This window comes from Eleutherodactylus coqui, chromosome 8 (genome assembly GCF_035609145.1).
Source record: "Eleutherodactylus coqui strain aEleCoq1 chromosome 8, aEleCoq1.hap1, whole genome shotgun sequence".
Classification (NCBI taxonomy): Eukaryota; Metazoa; Chordata; class Amphibia; order Anura; family Eleutherodactylidae; genus Eleutherodactylus; species Eleutherodactylus coqui.
Window position 1 is genome coordinate 26,882,981 of NC_089844.1, and position 23,224 is coordinate 26,906,204.

The following is a 23,224-nucleotide window of genomic DNA, read 5'->3' on the forward strand; positions in this document are numbered from 1 at the left end:
GAGAAAATTGGATTCTGTACGTAAAATTTGGAGGCTAATTCTTTTGCACATAGAATTGAATAATCGAGTTGGGACCCATTAGCTTTTCCTATTTATGACATAATCAATGCTCGTGCCAAATTTCACGTTTGTATGACACTGGAAAGTGAGAAAAATACATTCCGTACGTAAAATTTTGACGGTAATTCTTTTGCGCATAGAATTGAATAATCGAGTTGGGACCCATTAGTTTTTCCTATTTAGAACATATTCAATGCCCGTGCCAAATTTTAAGTTTCTATGTGAGAAAATTGGATTGTGTACGTAAAATTTGGACGCTAATTCTTTTGCGCATAGAATTGAATAATCGAGTTGGAACACATTAGCTTTTCCTATTTATGACATAATCAATGCTCGTGCCAAATTTCAAGTTTCTATGTGAGAAAATTGGATTCCGTACATAAAATTTGGAGGCTAATTCTTTTGCACATAGAATTGAATAATCGAGTTGGACCCATTAGCTTTTCCTATTTATGACATAATCAATGCTCGTGCCAAATTTCACGTTTCTATGACACTGGAAAGTGAGAAAAATACATTCCGTACGTAAAATGTTGACGCTAACTTTTTTGCGCATAGAATTGAATAATCATGTTGGGACCCATTAGTTTTTCCTATTTAGAACATATTCAATGCCCGTGCCAAATTTTACGTTTCTCTGTGCGAAAATTGGATTGTGTACGTAAAATTTGGACGCTAATTCTTTTGCGCATAGAATTGAATAATCGAGTTGGGACCCATTAGCTTTTCCTATTTATGACATAATCAATGCTCGTGCCAAATTTCAAGTTTCTATGTGAGAAAATTGGATTCCGTACGTAAAAATGGGAGGCTAATTCTTTTGCACATAGAATTGAATAATCGAGTTGGGACCCATTAGCTTTTCCTATTTATGACATAATCAATGCTCGTGCCAAATTTCAAGTTTCTATGTGAGAAAATTGGATTCCGTACGTAAAATTTGAAGGCTAATTCTTTTGCACATAGAATTGAATAATCGAGTTAGGACCCATTAGCTTTTCTTATTTATGACATAATCAATGCTCGTGCCAAATTTCAAGTTTCTATGTGAGAAAATTGGATTCCGTACATAAAATTTGGACGCTAATTCTTTTGCACATAGAATTGAATTATTGAGTAGGGACCCATTAGCTTTTCCTATTTATGACACAATCAATGCTCGTGCCAAATTTCACGTTTCTATGACACTGGAAAGTGAGAACAATACATTCCGTACGTAAAATTTTAACGCTAATTCTTTTGCGCATAGAATTGAATAATCGAGTTGGGACCCATTAGCTTTTCCTATTTAGAACATATTCAATGCCCGTGCCACATTTTAAGTTTCTATGTGAGAAAATTGGATTGTGTACGTAAAATTTGGACGCTAATTCTTTTGCGCATAGAATTGAATAATCGAGTTGGGACCCATTAGCTTTTCCTATTTATGACATAATCAATGCTCGTGCCAAATTTCAAGTTTCTATGTGAGAAAATTGGATTCCGTACGTAAAAATGGGAGGCTAATTCTTTTGCACATAGAATTGAATAATCGAGTTGGGACCCATTAGCTTTTCCTATTTATGACATAATCAATGCTCGTGCCAAATTTCAAGTTTCTATGTGAGAAAATTGGATTCCGTACGTAAAATTTGAAGGCTAATTCTTTTGCACATTGAATTAAATAATCGAGTTAGGACCCATTAGCTTTCCTTATTTATGACATAATCAATGCCCGTGCGAAATTTTAAGTTTCTATGTGAGAAAATTACATTCCGTAAGTAACATTTGGACGCTAATTCTTTTGCGCATAGAATTAAATAACGGAGTTGGGACCCATTAGCTTTTCCTATTTATGACAAAATCAATGCCCGTGCCAAATTTTAAGTTTCTATGTGAGAAAATTACATTCCATACGTAAAACTTGGACGCTAATTCTTTTGTGCCTAGAATTAAATAACGGAGTTGGGACCCTTTAGCTTTTCCTATTTATGACATAATCAATGCCCGTGCCAAATTTCAAGTTTCTATGTGAGAAAATTGGATTCCGTATATAAAATTTGGAGGCTAATTCTTTTGCACATAGAATTGAAAAATCGAGTTGGGACCCATTAGCTTTTCCTATTTATGACATAATCAATGCTCGTGCCAAATTTCAAGTTTCTATGTGAGAAAATTGGATTGTGTACGTAAAATTTGGACGCTAATTCTTTTGCACATAGAATTGAATAATCGAGTTGGACCCATTAGCTTTTCCTATTTATGACATAATCAATGCTCGTGCCAAATTTCAAGTTTCTATGTGAGAAAATTGGATTCCGTACATAAAATTTGGAGGCTAATTCTTTTGCACATAGAATTGAATAATCGAGTTGGACCCATTAGCTTTTCCTATTTATGACATAATCAATGCTCGTGCCAAATTTCACGTTTCTATGACACTGGAAAGTGAGAAAAATACATTCCGTACGTAAAATATTGACGCTAACTCTTTTGCGCATAGAATTGAATAATCGAGTTGGGACCCATTAGTTTTTCCTATTTAGAACATATTCAATGCCCGTGCCAAATTTTACGTTTCTATGTGAGAAAATTGGATTGTGTACGTAAAATTTGGACGCTAATTCTTTTGCGCATAGAATTGAATAATCGAGTTGGGACCCATTAGCTTTTCCTATTTATGACATAATCAATGCTCGTGCCAAATTTCAAGTTTCTATGTGAGAAAATTGGATTCCGTACGTAAAAATGGGAGGCTAATTCTTTTGCACATAGAATTGAATAATCGAGTTGGGACCCATTAGCTTTTCCTATTTATGACATAATCAATGCTCGTGCCAAATTTCAAGTTTCTATGTGAGAAAATTGGATTCCGTACGTAAAATTTGAAGGCTAATTCTTTTGCACATTGAATTGAATAATCGAGTTAGGATCCATTAGCTTTCCTTATTTATGACATAATCAATGCCCGTGCGAAATTTTAAGTTTCTATGTGAGAAAATTACATTCCGTAAGTAACATTTGGACGCTAATTCTTTTGCGCATAGAATTAAATAACGGAGTTGGGACCCATTAGCTTTTCCTATTTATGACAAAATCAATGCCCGTGCCAAATTTTAAGTTTCTATGTGAGAAAATTACATTCCATACGTAAAACTTGGACGCTAATTCTTTTGTGCCTAGAATTAAATAACGGAGTTGGGACCCTTTAGCTTTTCCTATTTATGACATAATCAATGCCCGTGCCAAATTTCAAGTTTCTATGTGAGAAAATTGGATTCCGTATATAAAATTTGGAGGCTAATTCTTTTGCACATAGAATTGAAAAATCGAGTTGGACCCATTAGCTTTTCCTATTTATGACATAATCAATGCTCGTCCCAAATTTCACGTTTCTATGACACTGGAAAGTGAGAACAATGCATTCCGTACGTAAAATTTTGATGCTAATTCTTTTGCGCATAGAATTGAATAATCGAGTTGGGACCCATTAGCTTTTCCTATTTATGCCATAATCAATGCTCGTGCCAAATTTCAAGTTTCTATGTGAGAAAATTGGATTCCGTACGTAAAATTTGGAGGCTAATTCTTTTGCACATAGAATTGAATAATTGAGTTGGGACCCATTAGCTTTTCCTATTTTTGACATAATCAATGCTCGTGCCAAATTTCACGTTTCTATGACACTGGAAAGTGAGAAAAATACATTCCGTACGTAAAATTTTGACGCTAATTCTTTTGCGCATAGAATTGAATAATCGAGTTGGGACCCATTAGTTTTTCCTATTTAGAACATATTCAATGCCCGTGCCAAATTTTAAGTTTCTATGTGAGAAAATTGGATTGTGTACGTAAAATTTGGACGCTAATTCTTTTGCGCATAGAATTGAATAATCGAGTTGGGACCCATTAGCTTTTCCTATTTATGACATAATCAATGCTCGTGCCAAATTTCAAGTTTCTATGTGAGAAAATTGGATTCCGTACATAAAATTTGGAGGCTAATTCTTTTGCACATAGAATTGAATAATCGAGTTGGACCCATTAGCTTTTCCTATTTATGACATAATCAATGCTCGTGCCAAATTTCACGTTTCTATGGCACTCGAAAGTGAGAAAAATACATTCCGTACGTAAAATTTTGACGCTAATTCTTTTGCGCATAGAATTGAATAATCGAGTTGGGACCTATTAGTTTTTCCTATTTAGGACATATTCAATGCCCGTGCCAAATTTTACGTTTCTATGTGAGAAAATTGGATTCTGTACGTAAAATTTGGACGCTAATTCTTTTGCGCATAGAATTGAATAATCGAGTTGGGACCCATTAGCTTTTCCTATTTATGACATAATCAATGCTCGTGCCAAATTTCAAGTTTCTATGTGAGAAAATTGGATTCCGTACATAAAATTTGGACGCTAATTCTTTTGCACATAGAATTGAATTATTAAGTAGGGACCCATTAGCTTTTCCTATTTATGACACAATCAATGCTAGTGCCAAATTTCACGTTTCTATGACACTGGAAAGTGAGAAAAATACATTCCGTACGTAAAATTTTGACGCTAATTCTTTTGCGCATAGAATTGAATAATCGAGTTGGGACCCATTAGTTTTTCCTATTTAGAACATATTCAATGCCCGTGCCAAATTTTAAGTTTCTATGTGAGAAAATTGGATTCCGTACGTAAAATTTGAAGGCTAATTCTTTTGCACATTGAATTGAATAATCGAGTTAGGATCCATTAGCTTTCCTTATTTATGACATAATCAATGCCCGTGCGAAATTTTAAGTTTCTATGTGAGAAAATTACATTCCGTAAGTAACATTTGGACGCTAATTCTTTTGCGCATAGAATTAAATAACGGAGTTGGGACCCATTAGCTTTTCCTATTTATGACAAAATCAATGCCCGTGCCAAATTTTAAGTTTCTATGTGAGAAAATTACATTCCATACGTAAAACTTGGACGCTAATTCTTTTGTGCCTAGAATTAAATAACGGAGTTGGGACCCTTTAGCTTTTCCTATTTATGACATAATCAATGCCCGTGCCAAATTTCAAGTTTCTATGTGAGAAAATTGGATTCCGTATATAAAATTTGGAGGCTAATTCTTTTGCACATAGAATTGAAAAATCGAGTTGGACCCATTAGCTTTTCCTATTTATGACATAATCAATGCTCGTCCCAAATTTCACGTTTCTATGACACTGGAAAGTGAGAACAATGCATTCCGTACGTAAAATTTTGATGCTAATTCTTTTGCGCATAGAATTGAATAATCGAGTTGGGACCCATTAGCTTTTCCTATTTATGCCATAATCAATGCTCGTGCCAAATTTCAAGTTTCTATGTGAGAAAATTGGATTCCGTACGTAAAATTTGGAGGCTAATTCTTTTGCACATAGAATTGAATAATTGAGTTGGGACCCATTAGCTTTTCCTATTTTTGACATAATCAATGCTCGTGCCAAATTTCACGTTTCTATGACACTGGAAAGTGAGAAAAATACATTCCGTACGTAAAATTTTGACGCTAATTCTTTTGCGCATAGAATTGAATAATCGAGTTGGGACCCATTAGTTTTTCCTATTTAGAACATATTCAATGCCCGTGCCAAATTTTAAGTTTCTATGTGAGAAAATTGGATTGTGTACGTAAAATTTGGACGCTAATTCTTTTGCGCATAGAATTGAATAATCGAGTTGGGACCCATTAGCTTTTCCTATTTATGACATAATCAATGCTCGTGCCAAATTTCAAGTTTCTATGTGAGAAAATTGGATTCCGTACATAAAATTTGGAGGCTAATTCTTTTGCACATAGAATTGAATAATCGAGTTGGACCCATTAGCTTTTCCTATTTATGACATAATCAATGCTCGTGCCAAATTTCAAGTTTCTATGTGAGAAAATTGGATTCCGTACATAAAATTTGGACGCTAATTCTTTTGCACATAGAATTGAATTAAGTAGGGACCCATTAGCTTTTCCTATTTATGACACAATCAATGCTAGTGCCAAATTTCACGTTTCTATGACACTGGAAAGTGAGAAAAATACATTCCGTACGTAAAATTTTGACGCTAATTCTTTTGCGCATAGAATTGAATAATCGAGTTGGGACCCATTAGTTTTTCCTATTTAGAACATATTCAATGCCCGTGCCAAATTTTAAGTTTCTATGTGAGAAAATTGGATTCCGTACGTAAAATTTGAAGGCTAATTCTTTTGCACATAGAATTGAATAATCGAGTTAGGACCCATTAGCTTTTCTTATTTATGACATAATCAATGCTCGTGCCAAATTTCAAGTTTCTATGTGAGAAAATTGGATTCCGTACGTAAAATTTGGACGCTAATTCTTTTGCACATAGAATTGAATTATTGAGTAGGGACCCATTAGCTTTTCCTATTTATGACACAATCAATGCTAGTGCCAAATTTCACGTTTCTATGATACTGGGAAGTGAGAAAAATACATTCCGTACGTAAAATTTTGACGCTAATTCTTTTGCGCATAGAATTGAATAATCGAGTGTGGACCCATTAGTTTTTCCTATTTAGAACATATTCAATGCCCGTGCCAAATTTTAAGTTTCTATGTGAGAAAATTGGATTGTGTACGTAAAATTTGGACGCTAATTCTTTTGCGCAAAGAATTGAATAATCGAGTTGGGACCCATTAGCTTTTCCTATTTATGACATAATCAATGCTCGTGCCAAATTTCAAGTTTCTATGTGAGAAAATTGGATTCCGTACATAAAATTTGGAGGCTAATTCTTTTGCACATAGAATTGAATAATCGAGTTGGACCCATTAGCTTTTCCTATTTATAACATAATCAATGCTCGTGCCAAATTTCACGTTTCTATGACACTGGAAAGTGAGAAAAATACATTCCGTACGTAAAATATTGACGCTAACTCTTTTGCGCATAGAATTGAATAATCGAGTTGGGACCCATTAGTTTTTCCTATTTAGAACATATTCAATGCCCGTGCCAAATTTTACGTTTCTATGTGAGAAAATTGGATTGTGTACGTAAAATTTGGACGCTAATTCTTTTGCGCACAGAATTGAATAATCGAGTTGGGACCCATTAGCTTTTCCTATTTATGACATAATCAATGCTCGTGCCAAATTTCAAGTTTCTATGTGAGAAAATTGGATTCCGTACGTAAAATTTGGAGGCTAATTCTTTTGCACATAGAATTGAATAATCGAGTTGGGACCCATTAGCTTTTCCTATTTATGACATAATCAATACTCGTGCCAAATTTTAAGTTTCTATGTGAGAAAATTACATTCCGTACGTAACATTTGGACGCTAATTCTTTTGCGCATAGAATTAAATAACGGAGTTGGGACCCATTAGCTTTTCCTATTTATGACATAATCAATGCCCGTGCCAAATTTTAAGTTTCTATGTGAGAAAATTACATTCCATACGTAAAACTTGGACGCTAATTCTTTTGTTCCTAGAATTAAATAACGGAGTTGGGACCCTTTAGCTTTTCCTATTTATGACATAATCAATGCCCGTGCCAAATTTCAAGTTTCTATGTGAGAAAATTGGATTCCGTACATAAAATTTGGAGGCTAATTCTTTTGCACATAGAATTGAAAAATCGAGTTGGGACCCATTAGCTTTTCCTATTTTTGACATAATCAATGCTCGTGCCAAATTTCAAGTTTCTATGTGAGAAAATTGGATTCTGTACGTAAAATTTGGAGGCTAATTCTTTTGCACATAGAATTGAATAATCGAGTTGGGACCCATTAGCTTTTCCTATTTATGACATAATCAATGCTCGTGCCAAATTTCACGTTTCTATGACACTGGAAAGTGAGAAAAATACATTCCGTACGTAAAATTTTGACGGTAATTCTTTTGCGCATAGAATTGAATAATCGAGTTGGGACCCATTAGTTTTTCCTATTTAGAACATATTCAATGCCCGTGCCAAATTTTAAGTTTCTATGTGAGAAAATTGGATTGTGTACGTAAAATTTGGACGCTAATTCTTTTGCGCATAGAATTGAATAATCGAGTAGGAACCCATTAGCTTTTCCTATTTATGACATAATCAATGCTCGTGCCAAATTTCAAGTTTCTATGTGAGAAAATTGGATTCCGTACATAAAATTTGGAGGCTAATTCTTTTGCACATAGAATTGAATAATCGAGTTGGACCCATTAGCTTTTCCTATTTATGACATAATCAATGCTCGTGCCAAATTTCACGTTTCTATGACACTGGAAAGTGAGAAAAATACATTCCGTACGTAAAATGTTGACACTAACTCTTTTGCGCATAGAATTGAATAATCATGTTGGGACCCATTAGTTTTTCCTATTTAGAACATATTCAATGCCCGTGCCAAATTTTACGTTTCTATGTGAGAAAATTGGATTGTGTACGTAAAATTTGGACGCTAATTCTTTTGCGCATAGAATTGAATAATCGAGTTGGGACCCATTAGCTTTTCCTATTTATGACATAATCAATGCTCGTGCCAAATTTCAAGTTTCTATGTGAGAAAATTGGATTCCGTACGTAAAAATGGGAGGCTAATTCTTTTGCACATAGAATTGAATAATCGAGTTGGGACCCATTAGCTTTTCCTATTTATGACATAATCAATGCTCGTGCCAAATTTCAAGTTTCTATGTGAGAAAATTGGATTCCGTACGTAAAATTTGAAGGCTAATTCTTTTGCACATAGAATTGAATAATCGAGTTAGGACCCATTAGCTTTTCTTATTTATGACATAATCAATGCTCGTGCCAAATTTCAAGTTTCTATGTGAGAAAATTGGATTCCGTACATAAAATTTGGACGCTAATTCTTTTGCACATAGAATTGAATTATTGAGTAGGGACCTATTAGCTTTTCCTATTTATGACACAATCAATGCTCGTGCCAAATTTCACGTTTCTATGACACTGGAAAGTGAGAACAATACATTCCGTACGTAAAATTTTAACGCTAATTCTTTTGCGCATAGAATTGAATAATCGAGTTGGGACCCATTAGCTTTTCCTATTTAGAACATATTCAATGCCCGTGCCACATTTTAAGTTTCTATGTGAGAAAATTGGATTGTGTACGTAAAATTTGGACGCTAATTCTTTTGCGCATAGAATTGAATAATCGAGTTGGGACCCATTAGCTTTTCCTATTTATGACATAATCAATGCTCGTGCCAAATTTCAAGTTTCTATGTGAGAAAATTGGATTCCGTACGTAAAAATGGGAGGCTAATTCTTTTGCACATAGAATTGAATAATCGAGTTGGGACCCATTAGCTTTTCCTATTTATGACATAATCAATGCTCGTGCCAAATTTCAAGTTTCTATGTGAGAAAATTGGATTCCGTACGTAAAATTTGAAGGCTAATTCTTTTGCACATTGAATTGAATAATCGAGTTAGGACCCATTAGCTTTCCTTATTTATGACATAATCAATGCCCGTGCGAAATTTTAAGTTTCTATGTGAGAAAATTACATTCCGTAAGTAACATTTGGACGCTAATTCTTTTGCGCATAGAATTAAATAACGGAGTTGGGACCCATTAGCTTTTCCTATTTATGACAAAATCAATGCCCGTGCCAAATTTTAAGTTTCTATGTGAGAAAATTACATTCCATACGTAAAACTTGGACGCTAATTCTTTTGTGCCTAGAATTAAATAACGGAGTTGGGACCCTTTAGCTTTTCCTATTTATGACATAATCAATGCCCGTGCCAAATTTCAAGTTTCTATGTGAGAAAATTGGATTCCGTATATAAAATTTGGAGGCTAATTCTTTTGCACATAGAATTGAAAAATCGAGTTGGGACCCATTAGCTTTTCCTATTTATGACATAATCAATGCTCGTGCCAAATTTCAAGTTTCTATGTGAGAAAATTGGATTGTGTACGTAAAATTTGGACGCTAATTCTTTTGCACATAGAATTGAATAATCGAGTTGGACCCATTAGCTTTTCCTATTTATGACATAATCAATGCTCGTGCCAAATTTCAAGTTTCTATGTGAGAAAATTGGATTCCGTACATAAAATTTGGAGGCTAATTCTTTTGCACATAGAATTGAATAATCGAGTTGGACCCATTAGCTTTTCCTATTTATGACATAATCAATGCTCGTGCCAAATTTCACGTTTCTATGACACTGGAAAGTGAGAAAAATACATTCCGTACGTAAAATATTGACGCTAACTCTTTTGCGCATAGAATTGAATAATCGAGTTGGGACCCATTAGTTTTTCCTATTTAGAACATATTCAATGCCCGTGCCAAATTTTACGTTTCTATGTGAGAAAATTGGATTGTGTACGTAAAATTTGGACGCTAATTCTTTTGCGCATAGAATTGAATAATCGAGTTGGGACCCATTAGCTTTTCCTATTTATGACATAATCAATGCTCGTGCCAAATTTCAAGTTTCTATGTGAGAAAATTGGATTCCGTACGTAAAAATGGGAGGCTAATTCTTTTGCACATAGAATTGAATAATCGAGTTGGGACCCATTAGCTTTTCCTATTTATGACATAATCAATGCTCGTGCCAAATTTCAAGTTTCTATGTGAGAAAATTGGATTCCGTACGTAAAATTTGAAGGCTAATTCTTTTGCACATTGAATTGAATAATCGAGTTAGGACCCATTAGCTTTCCTTATTTATGACATAATCAATGCCCGTGCGAAATTTTAAGTTTCTATGTGAGAAAATTACATTCCGTAAGTAACATTTGGACGCTAATTCTTTTGCGCATAGAATTAAATAACGGAGTTGGGACCCATTAGCTTTTCCTATTTATGACAAAATCAATGCCCGTGCCAAATTTTAAGTTTCTATGTGAGAAAATTACATTCCATACGTAAAACTTGGACGCTAATTCTTTTGTGCCTAGAATTAAATAACGGAGTTGGGACCCTTTAGCTTTTCCTATTTATGACATAATCAATGCCCGTGCCAAATTTCAAGTTTCTATGTGAGAAAATTGGATTCCGTATATAAAATTTGGAGGCTAATTCTTTTGCACATAGAATTGAAAAATCGAGTTGGACCCATTAGCTTTTCCTATTTATGACATAATCAATGCTCGTCCCAAATTTCACGTTTCTATGACACTGGAAAGTGAGAACAATGCATTCCGTACGTAAAATTTTGATGCTAATTCTTTTGCGCATAGAATTGAATAATCGAGTTGGGACCCATTAGCTTTTCCTATTTATGCCATAATCAATGCTCGTGCCAAATTTCAAGTTTCTATGTGAGAAAATTGGATTCCGTACGTAAAATTTGGAGGCTAATTCTTTTGCACATAGAATTGAATAATTGAGTTGGGACCCATTAGCTTTTCCTATTTTTGACATAATCAATGCTCGTGCCAAATTTCACGTTTCTATGACACTGGAAAGTGAGAAAAATACATTCCGTACGTAAAATTTTGACGCTAATTCTTTTGCGCATAGAATTGAATAATCTAGTTGGGACCCATTAGTTTTTCCTATTTAGAACATATTCAATGCCCGTGCCAAATTTTAAGTTTCTATGTGAGAAAATTGGATTGTGTACGTAAAATTTGGACGCTAATTCTTTTGCGCATAGAATTGAATAATCGAGTTGGGACCCATTAGCTTTTCCTATTTATGACATAATCAATGCTCGTGCCAAATTTCAAGTTTCTATGTGAGAAAATTGGATTCCGTATATAAAATTTGGAGGCTAATTCTTTTGCGCATAGAATTGAATAATCGAGTTGGGACCTATTAGTTTTTCCTATTTAGGACATATTCAATGCCCGTGCCAAATTTTACGTTTCTATGTGAGAAAATTAGATTCTGTACGTAAAATTTGAAGGCTAATTCTTTTGCACATAGAATTGAATAATCGAGTTAGGACCCATTAGCTTTTCTTATTTATGACATAATCAATGCTCGTGCCAAATTTCAAGTTTCTATGTGAGAAAATTGGATTCCGTACATAAAATTTGGACGCTAATTCTTTTGCACATAGAATTGAATTATTGAGTAGGGACCCATTAGCTTTTCCTATTTATGACACAATCAATGCTAGTGCCAAATTTCACGTTTCTATGACACTGGGAAGTGAGAAAAATACATTCCGTACGTAAAATTTTGACGCTAATTCTTTTGCGCATAGAATTGAATAATCGAGTGTGGACCCATTAGTTTTTCCTATTTAGAACATATTCAATGCCCGTGCCAAATTTTAAGTTTCTATGTGAGAAAATTGGATTGTGTACGTAAAATTTGGACGCTAATTCTTTTGCGCATAGAATTGAATAATCGAGTTGGGACCCATTAGCTTTTCCTATTTATGACATAATCAATGCTCGTGCCAAATTTCAAGTTTCTATGTGAGAAAATTGGATTCCGTACGTAAAATTTGGAGGCTAATTCTTTTGCACATAGAATTGAATAATCGAGTTGGGACCCATTAGCTTTTCCCATTTATGACATAATCAATACTCGTGCCAAATTTCAAGTTTCTATGTGAGAAAATTGGATTCCGTACGTAAAATTTGAAGGCTAATTCTTTTGCACATAGAATTGAATAATCGAGTTAGGACCCATTAGCTTTTCTTATTTATGACATAATCAATGCCCGTGCGAAATTTTAAGTTTCTATGTGAGAAAATTACATTCCGTACGTAACATTTGGACGCTAATTCTTTTGCGCATAGAATTAAATAACGGAGTTGGGACCCATTAGCTTTTCCTATTTATGACATAATCAATGCCCGTGCCAAATTTTAAGTTTCTATGTGAGAAAATTACATTCCATACGTAAAACTTGGACGCTAATTCTTTTGTTCCTAGAATTAAATAACGGAGTTGGGACCCTTTAGCTTTTCCTATTTAGGACATAATCAATGCCCGTGCCAAATTTCAAGTTTCTATGTGAGAAAATTGGATTCCGTACATAAAATTTGGAGGCTAATTCTTTTGCACATAGAATTGAAAAATCGAGTTGGGACCCATTAGCTTTTCCTATTTATGACATAATCAATGCTCGTGCCAAATTTCAAGTTTCTATGTGAGAAAATTGGATTCTGTACGTAAAATTTGGAGGCTAATTCTTTTGCACATAGAATTGAATAATCGAGTTGGGACCCATTAGCTTTTCCTATTTATGACATAATCAATGCTCGTGCCAAATTTCACGTTTCTATGACACTGGAAAGTAAGAAAAATACATTCCGTACGTAAAATTTTGACGGTAATTCTTTTGCGCATAGAATTGAATAATCGAGTTGGGACCCATTAGTTTTTCCTATTTAGAACATATTCAATGCCCGTGCCAAATTTTAAGTTTCTATGTGAGAAAATTGGATTGTGTACGTAAAATTTGGACGCTAATTCTTTTGCGCATAGAATTGAATAATCGAGTTGGAACCCATTAGCTTTTCCTATTTATGACATAATCAATGCTCGTGCCAAATTTCAAGTTTCTATGTGAGAAAATTGGATTCCGTACATAAAATTTGGAGGCTAATTCTTTTGCACATAGAATTGAATAATCGAGTTGGACCCATTAGCTTTTCCTATTTATGACATAATCAATGCTCGTGCCAAATTTCACGTTTCTATGACACTGGAAAGTGAGAAAAATACATTCCGTACGTAAAATGTTGACGCTAACTCTTTTGCGCATAGAATTGAATAATCGAGTTGGGACCTATTAGTTTTTCCTATTTAGGACATATTCAATGCCCGTGCCAAATTTTACGTTTCTATGTGAGAAAATTGGATTCTGTACGTAAAATTTGGACGCTAATTCTTTTGCGCATAGAATTGAATAATCGAGTTGGGACCCATTAGCTTTTCCTATTTATGACATAATCAATGCTCGTGCCAAATTTCAAGTTTCTATGTGAGAAAATTGGATTCCGTACATAAAATTTGGACGCTAATTCTTTTGCACATAGAATTGAATTATTAAGTAGGGACCCATTAGCTTTTCCTATTTATGACACAATCAATGCTAGTGCCAAATTTCACGTTTCTATGACACTGGAAAGTGAGAAAAATACATTCCGTACGTAAAATTTTGACGCTAATTCTTTTGCGCATAGAATTGAATAATCGAGTTGGGACCCATTAGTTTTTCCTATTTAGAACATATTCAATGCCCGTGCCAAATTTTAAGTTTCTATGTGAGAAAATTGGATTCCGTACGTAAAATTTGAAGGCTAATTCTTTTGCACATTGAATTGAATAATCGAGTTAGGATCCATTAGCTTTCCTTATTTATGACATAATCAATGCCCGTGCGAAATTTTAAGTTTCTATGTGAGAAAATTACATTCCGTAAGTAACATTTGGACGCTAATTCTTTTGCGCATAGAATTAAATAACGGAGTTGGGACCCATTAGCTTTTCCTATTTATGACAAAATCAATGCCCGTGCCAAATTTTAAGTTTCTATGTGAGAAAATTACATTCCATACGTAAAACTTGGACGCTAATTCTTTTGTGCCTAGAATTAAATAACGGAGTTGGGACCCTTTAGCTTTTCCTATTTATGACATAATCAATGCCCGTGCCAAATTTCAAGTTTCTATGTGAGAAAATTGGATTCCGTATATAAAATTTGGAGGCTAATTCTTTTGCACATAGAATTGAAAAATCGAGTTGGACCCATTAGCTTTTCCTATTTATGACATAATCAATGCTCGTCCCAAATTTCACGTTTCTATGACACTGGAAAGTGAGAACAATGCATTCCGTACGTAAAATTTTGATGCTAATTCTTTTGCGCATAGAATTGAATAATCGAGTTGGGACCCATTAGCTTTTCCTATTTATGCCATAATCAATGCTCGTGCCAAATTTCAAGTTTCTATGTGAGAAAATTGGATTCCGTACGTAAAATTTGGAGGCTAATTCTTTTGCACATAGAATTGAATAATTGAGTTGGGACCCATTAGCTTTTCCTATTTTTGACATAATCAATGCTCGTGCCAAATTTCACGTTTCTATGACACTGGAAAGTGAGAAAAATACATTCCGTACGTAAAATTTTGACGCTAATTCTTTTGCGCATAGAATTGAATAATCGAGTTGGGACCCATTAGTTTTTCCTATTTAGAACATATTCAATGCCCGTGCCAAATTTTAAGTTTCTATGTGAGAAAATTGGATTGTGTACGTAAAATTTGGACGCTAATTCTTTTGCGCATAGAATTGAATAATCGAGTTGGGACCCATTAGCTTTTCCTATTTATGACATAATCAATGCTCGTGCCAAATTTCAAGTTTCTATGTGAGAAAATTGGATTCCGTACATAAAATTTGGAGGCTAATTCTTTTGCACATAGAATTGAATAATCGAGTTGGACCCATTAGCTTTTCCTATTTATGACATAATCAATGCTCGTGCCAAATTTCAAGTTTCTATGTGAGAAAATTGGATTCCGTACATAAAATTTGGACGCTAATTCTTTTGCACATAGAATTGAATTAAGTAGGGACCCATTAGCTTTTCCTATTTATGACACAATCAATGCTAGTGCCAAATTTCACGTTTCTATGACACTGGAAAGTGAGAAAAATACATTCCGTACGTAAAATTTTGACGCTAATTCTTTTGCGCATAGAATTGAATAATCGAGTTGGGACCCATTAGTTTTTCCTATTTAGAACATATTCAATGCCCGTGCCAAATTTTAAGTTTCTATGTGAGAAAATTGGATTCCGTACGTAAAATTTGAAGGCTAATTCTTTTGCACATAGAATTGAATAATCGAGTTAGGACCCATTAGCTTTTCTTATTTATGACATAATCAATGCTCGTGCCAAATTTCAAGTTTCTATGTGAGAAAATTGGATTCCGTACGTAAAATTTGGACGCTAATTCTTTTGCACATAGAATTGAATTATTGAGTAGGGACCCATTAGCTTTTCCTATTTATGACACAATCAATGCTAGTGCCAAATTTCACGTTTCTATGATACTGGGAAGTGAGAAAAATACATTCCGTACGTAAAATTTTGACGCTAATTCTTTTGCGCATAGAATTGAATAATCGAGTGTGGACCCATTAGTTTTTCCTATTTAGAACATATTCAATGCCCGTGCCAAATTTTAAGTTTCTATGTGAGAAAATTGGATTGTGTACGTAAAATTTGGACGCTAATTCTTTTGCGCAAAGAATTGAATAATCGAGTTGGGACCCATTAGCTTTTCCTATTTATGACATAATCAATGCTCGTGCCAAATTTCAAGTTTCTATGTGAGAAAATTGGATTCCGTACATAAAATTTGGAGGCTAATTCTTTTGCACATAGAATTGAATAATCGAGTTGGACCCATTAGCTTTTCCTATTTATAACATAATCAATGCTCGTGCCAAATTTCACGTTTCTATGACACTGGAAAGTGAGAAAAATACATTCCGTACGTAAAATATTGACGCTAACTCTTTTGCGCATAGAATTGAATAATCGAGTTGGGACCCATTAGTTTTTCCTATTTAGAACATATTCAATGCCCGTGCCAAATTTTACGTTTCTATGTGAGAAAATTGGATTGTGTACGTAAAATTTGGACGCTAATTCTTTTGCGCACAGAATTGAATAATCGAGTTGGGACCCATTAGCTTTTCCTATTTATGACATAATCAATGCTCGTGCCAAATTTCAAGTTTCTATGTGAGAAAATTGGATTCCGTACGTAAAATTTGGAGGCTAATTCTTTTGCACATAGAATTGAATAATCGAGTTGGGACCCATTAGCTTTTCCTATTTATGACATAATCAATACTCGTGCCAAATTTTAAGTTTCTATGTGAGAAAATTACATTCCGTACGTAACATTTGGACGCTAATTCTTTTGCGCATAGAATTAAATAACGGAGTTGGGACCCATTAGCTTTTCCTATTTATGACATAATCAATGCCCGTGCCAAATTTTAAGTTTCTATGTGAGAAAATTACATTCCATACGTAAAACTTGGACGCTAATTCTTTTGTTCCTAGAATTAAATAACGGAGTTGGGACCCTTTAGCTTTTCCTATTTATGACATAATCAATGCCCGTGCCAAATTTCAAGTTTCTATGTGAGAAAATTGGATTCCGTACATAAAATTTGGAGGCTAATTCTTTTGCACATAGAATTGAAAAATCGAGTTGGGACCCATTAGCTTTTCCTATTTTTGACATAATCAATGCTCGTGCCAAATTTCAAGTTTCTATGTGAGAAAATTGGATTCTGTACGTAAAATTTGGAGGCTAATTCTTTTGCACATAGAATTGAATAATCGAGTTGGGACCCATTAGCTTTTCCTATTTATGACATAATCAATGCTCGTGCCAAATTTCACGTTTCTATGACACTGGAAAGTGAGAAAAATACATTCCGTACGTAAAATTTTGACGGTAATTCTTTTGCGCATAGAATTGAATAATCGAGTTGGGACCCATTAGTTTTTCCTATTTAGAACATATTCAATGCCCGTGCCAAATTTTAAGTTTCTATGTGAGAAAATTGGATTGTGTACGTAAAATTTGGACGCTAATTCTTTTGCGCATAGAATTGAATAATCGAGTAGGAACCCATTAGCTTTTCCTATTTATGACATAATCAATGCTCGTGCCAAATTTCAAGTTTCTATGTGAGAAAATTGGATTCCGTACATAAAATTTGGAGGCTAATTCTTTTGCACATAGAATTGAATAATCGAGTTGGACCCATTAGCTTTTCCTATTTATGACATAATCAATGCTCGTGCCAAATTTCACGTTTCTATGACACTGGAAAGTGAGAAAAATACATTCCGTACGTAAAATGTTGACACTAACTCTTTTGCGCATAGAATTGAATAATCATGTTGGGACCCATTAGTTTTTCCTATTTAGAACATATTCAATGCCCGTGCCAAATTTTACGTTTCTATGTGAGAAAATTGGATTGTGTACGTAAAATTTGGACGCTAATTCTTTTGCGCATAGAATTGAATAATCGAGTTGGGACCCATTAGCTTTTCCTATTTATGACATAATCAATGCTCGTGCCAAATTTCAAGTTTCTATGTGAGAAAATTGGATTCCGTACGTAAAAATGGGAGGCTAATTCTTTTGCACATAGAATTGAATAATCGAGTTGGGACCCATTAGCTTTTCCTATTTATGACATAATCAATGCTCGTGCCAAATTTCAAGTTTCTATGTGAGAAAATTGGATTCCGTACGTAAAATTTGAAGGCTAATTCTTTTGCACATAGAATTGAATAATCGAGTTAGGACCCATTAGCTTTTCTTATTTATGACATAATCAATGCTCGTGCCAAATTTCAAGTTTCTATGTGAGAAAATTGGATTCCGTACATAAAATTTGGACGCTAATTCTTTTGCACATAGAATTGAATTATTGAGTAGGGACCTATTAGCTTTTCCTATTTATGACACAATCAATGCTCGTGCCAAATTTCACGTTTCTATGACACTGGAAAGTGAGAACAATACATTCCGTACGTAAAATTTTAACGCTAATTCTTTTGCGCATAGAATTGAATAATCGAGTTGGGACCCATTAGCTTTTCCTATTTAGAACATATTCAATGCCCGTGCCACATTTTAAGTTTCTATGTGAGAAAATTGGATTGTGTACGTAAAATTTGGACGCTAATTCTTTTGCGCATAGAATTGAATAATCGAGTTGGGACCCATTAGCTTTTCCTATTTATGACATAATCAATGCTCGTGCCAAATTTCAAGTTTCTATGTGAGAAAATTGGATTCCGTACGTAAAAATGGGAGGCTAATTCTTTTGCACATAGAATTGAATAATCGAGTTGGGACCCATTAGCTTTTCCTATTTATGACATAATCAATGCTCGTGCCAAATTTCAAGTTTCTATGTGAGAAAATTGGATTCCGTACGTAAAATTTGAAGGCTAATTCTTTTGCACATTGAATTGAATAATCGAGTTAGGACCCATTAGCTTTCCTTATTTATGACATAATCAATGCCCGTGCGAAATTTTAAGTTTCTATGTGAGAAAATTACATTCCGTAAGTAACATTTGGACGCTAATTCTTTTGCGCATAGAATTAAATAACGGAGTTGGGACCCATTAGCTTTTCCTATTTATGACAAAATCAATGCCCGTGCCAAATTTTAAGTTTCTATGTGAGAAAATTACATTCCATACGTAAAACTTGGACGCTAATTCTTTTGTGCCTAGAATTAAATAACGGAGTTGGGACCCTTTAGCTTTTCCTATTTATGACATAATCAATGCCCGTGCCAAATTTCAAGTTTCTATGTGAGAAAATTGGATTCCGTATATAAAATTTGGAGGCTAATTCTTTTGCACATAGAATTGAAAAATCGAGTTGGGACCCATTAGCTTTTCCTATTTATGACATAATCAATGCTCGTGCCAAATTTCAAGTTTCTATGTGAGAAAATTGGATTGTGTACGTAAAATTTGGACGCTAATTCTTTTGCACATAGAATTGAATAATCGAGTTGGACCCATTAGCTTTTCCTATTTATGACATAATCAATGCTCGTGCCAAATTTCAAGTTTCTATGTGAGAAAATTGGATTCCGTACATAAAATTTGGAGGCTAATTCTTTTGCACATAGAATTGAATAATCGAGTTGGACCCATTAGCTTTTCCTATTTATGACATAATCAATGCTCGTGCCAAATTTCACGTTTCTATGACACTGGAAAGTGAGAAAAATACATTCCGTACGTAAAATATTGACGCTAACTCTTTTGCGCATAGAATTGAATAATCGAGTTGGGACCCATTAGTTTTTCCTATTTAGAACATATTCAATGCCCGTGCCAAATTTTACGTTTCTATGTGAGAAAATTGGATTGTGTACGTAAAATTTGGACGCTAATTCTTTTGCGCATAGAATTGAATAATCGAGTTGGGACCCATTAGCTTTTCCTATTTATGACATAATCAATGCTCGTGCCAAATTTCAAGTTTCTATGTGAGAAAATTGGATTCCGTACGTAAAAATGGGAGGCTAATTCTTTTGCACATAGAATTGAATAATCGAGTTGGGACCCATTAGCTTTTCCTATTTATGACATAATCAATGCTCGTGCCAAATTTCAAGTTTCTATGTGAGAAAATTGGATTCCGTACGTAAAATTTGAAGGCTAATTCTTTTGCACATTGAATTGAATAATCGAGTTAGGACCCATTAGCTTTCCTTATTTATGACATAATCAATGCCCGTGCGAAATTTTAAGTTTCTATGTGAGAAAATTACATTCCGTAAGTAACATTTGGACGCTAATTCTTTTGCGCATAGAATTAAATAACGGAGTTGGGACCCATTAGCTTTTCCTATTTATGACAAAATCAATGCCCGTGCCAAATTTTAAGTTTCTATGTGAGAAAATTACATTCCATACGTAAAACTTGGACGCTAATTCTTTTGTGCCTAGAATTAAATAACGGAGTTGGGACCCTTTAGCTTTTCCTATTTATGACATAATCAATGCCCGTGCCAAATTTCAAGTTTCTATGTGAGAAAATTGGATTCCGTATATAAAATTTGGAGGCTAATTCTTTTGCACATAGAATTGAAAAATCGAGTTGGACCCATTAGCTTTTCCTATTTATGACATAATCAATGCTCGTCCCAAATTTCACGTTTCTATGACACTGGAAAGTGAGAACAATGCATTCCGTACGTAAAATTTTGATGCTAATTCTTTTGCGCATAGAATTGAATAATCGAGTTGGGACCCATTAGCTTTTCCTATTTATGCCATAATCAATGCTCGTGCCAAATTTCAAGTTTCTATGTGAGAAAATTGGATTCCGTACGTAAAATTTGGAGGCTAATTCTTTTGCACATAGAATTGAATAATTGAGTTGGGACCCATTAGCTTTTCCTATTTTTGACATAATCAATGCTCGTGCCAAATTTCACGTTTCTATGACACTGGAAAGTGAGAAAAATACATTCCGTACGTAAAATTTTGACGCTAATTCTTTTGCGCATAGAATTGAATAATCTAGTTGGGACCCATTAGTTTTTCCTATTTAGAACATATTCAATGCCCGTGCCAAATTTTAAGTTTCTATGTGAGAAAATTGGATTGTGTACGTAAAATTTGGACGCTAATTCTTTTGCGCATAGAATTGAATAATCGAGTTGGGACCCATTAGCTTTTCCTATTTATGACATAATCAATGCTCGTGCCAAATTTCAAGTTTCTATGTGAGAAAATTGGATTCCGTATATAAAATTTGGAGGCTAATTCTTTTGCGCATAGAATTGAATAATCGAGTTGGGACCTATTAGTTTTTCCTATTTAGGACATATTCAATGCCCGTGCCAAATTTTACGTTTCTATGTGAGAAAATTAGATTCTGTACGTAAAATTTGAAGGCTAATTCTTTTGCACATAGAATTGAATAATCGAGTTAGGACCCATTAGCTTTTCTTATTTATGACATAATCAATGCTCGTGCCAAATTTCAAGTTTCTATGTGAGAAAATTGGATTCCGTACATAAAATTTGGACGCTAATTCTTTTGCACATAGAATTGAATTATTGAGTAGGGACCCATTAGCTTTTCCTATTTATGACACAATCAATGCTAGTGCCAAATTTCACGTTTCTATGACACTGGGAAGTGAGAAAAATACATTCCGTACGTAAAATTTTGACGCTAATTCTTTTGCGCATAGAATTGAATAATCGAGTGTGGACCCATTAGTTTTTCCTATTTAGAACATATTCAATGCCCGTGCCAAATTTTAAGTTTCTATGTGAGAAAATTGGATTGTGTACGTAAAATTTGGACGCTAATTCTTTTGCGCATAGAATTGAATAATCGAGTTGGGACCCATTAGCTTTTCCTATTTATGACATAATCAATGCTCGTGCCAAATTTCAAGTTTCTATGTGAGAAAATTGGATTCCGTACGTAAAATTTGGAGGCTAATTCTTTTGCACATAGAATTGAATAATCGAGTTGGGACCCATTAGCTTTTCCCATTTATGACATAATCAATACTCGTGCCAAATTTCAAGTTTCTATGTGAGAAAATTGGATTCCGTACGTAAAATTTGAAGGCTAATTCTTTTGCACATAGAATTGAATAATCGAGTTAGGACCCATTAGCTTTTCTTATTTATGACATAATCAATGCCCGTGCGAAATTTTAAGTTTCTATGTGAGAAAATTACATTCCGTACGTAACATTTGGACGCTAATTCTTTTGCGCATAGAATTAAATAACGGAGTTGGGACCCATTAGCTTTTCCTATTTATGACATAATCAATGCCCGTGCCAAATTTTAAGTTTCTATGTGAGAAAATTACATTCCATACGTAAAACTTGGACGCTAATTCTTTTGTTCCTAGAATTAAATAACGGAGTTGGGACCCTTTAGCTTTTCCTATTTAGGACATAATCAATGCCCGTGCCAAATTTCAAGTTTCTATGTGAGAAAATTGGATTCCGTACATAAAATTTGGAGGCTAATTCTTTTGCACATAGAATTGAAAAATCGAGTTGGGACCCATTAGCTTTTCCTATTTATGACATAATCAATGCTCGTGCCAAATTTCAAGTTTCTATGTGAGAAAATTGGATTCTGTACGTAAAATTTGGAGGCTAATTCTTTTGCACATAGAATTGAATAATCGAGTTGGGACCCATTAGCTTTTCCTATTTATGACATAATCAATGCTCGTGCCAAATTTCACGTTTCTATGACACTGGAAAGTAAGAAAAATACATTCCGTACGTAAAATTTTGACGGTAATTCTTTTGCGCATAGAATTGAATAATCGAGTTGGGACCCATTAGTTTTTCCTATTTAGAACATATTCAATGCCCGTGCCAAATTTTAAGTTTCTATGTGAGAAAATTGGATTGTGTACGTAAAATTTGGACGCTAATTCTTTTGCGCATAGAATTGAATAATCGAGTTGGAACCCATTAGCTTTTCCTATTTATGACATAATCAATGCTCGTGCCAAATTTCAAGTTTCTATGTGAGAAAATTGGATTCCGTACATAAAATTTGGAGGCTAATTCTTTTGCACATAGAATTGAATAATCGAGTTGGACCCATTAGCTTTTCCTATTTATGACATAATCAATGCTCGTGCCAAATTTCACGTTTCTATGACACTGGA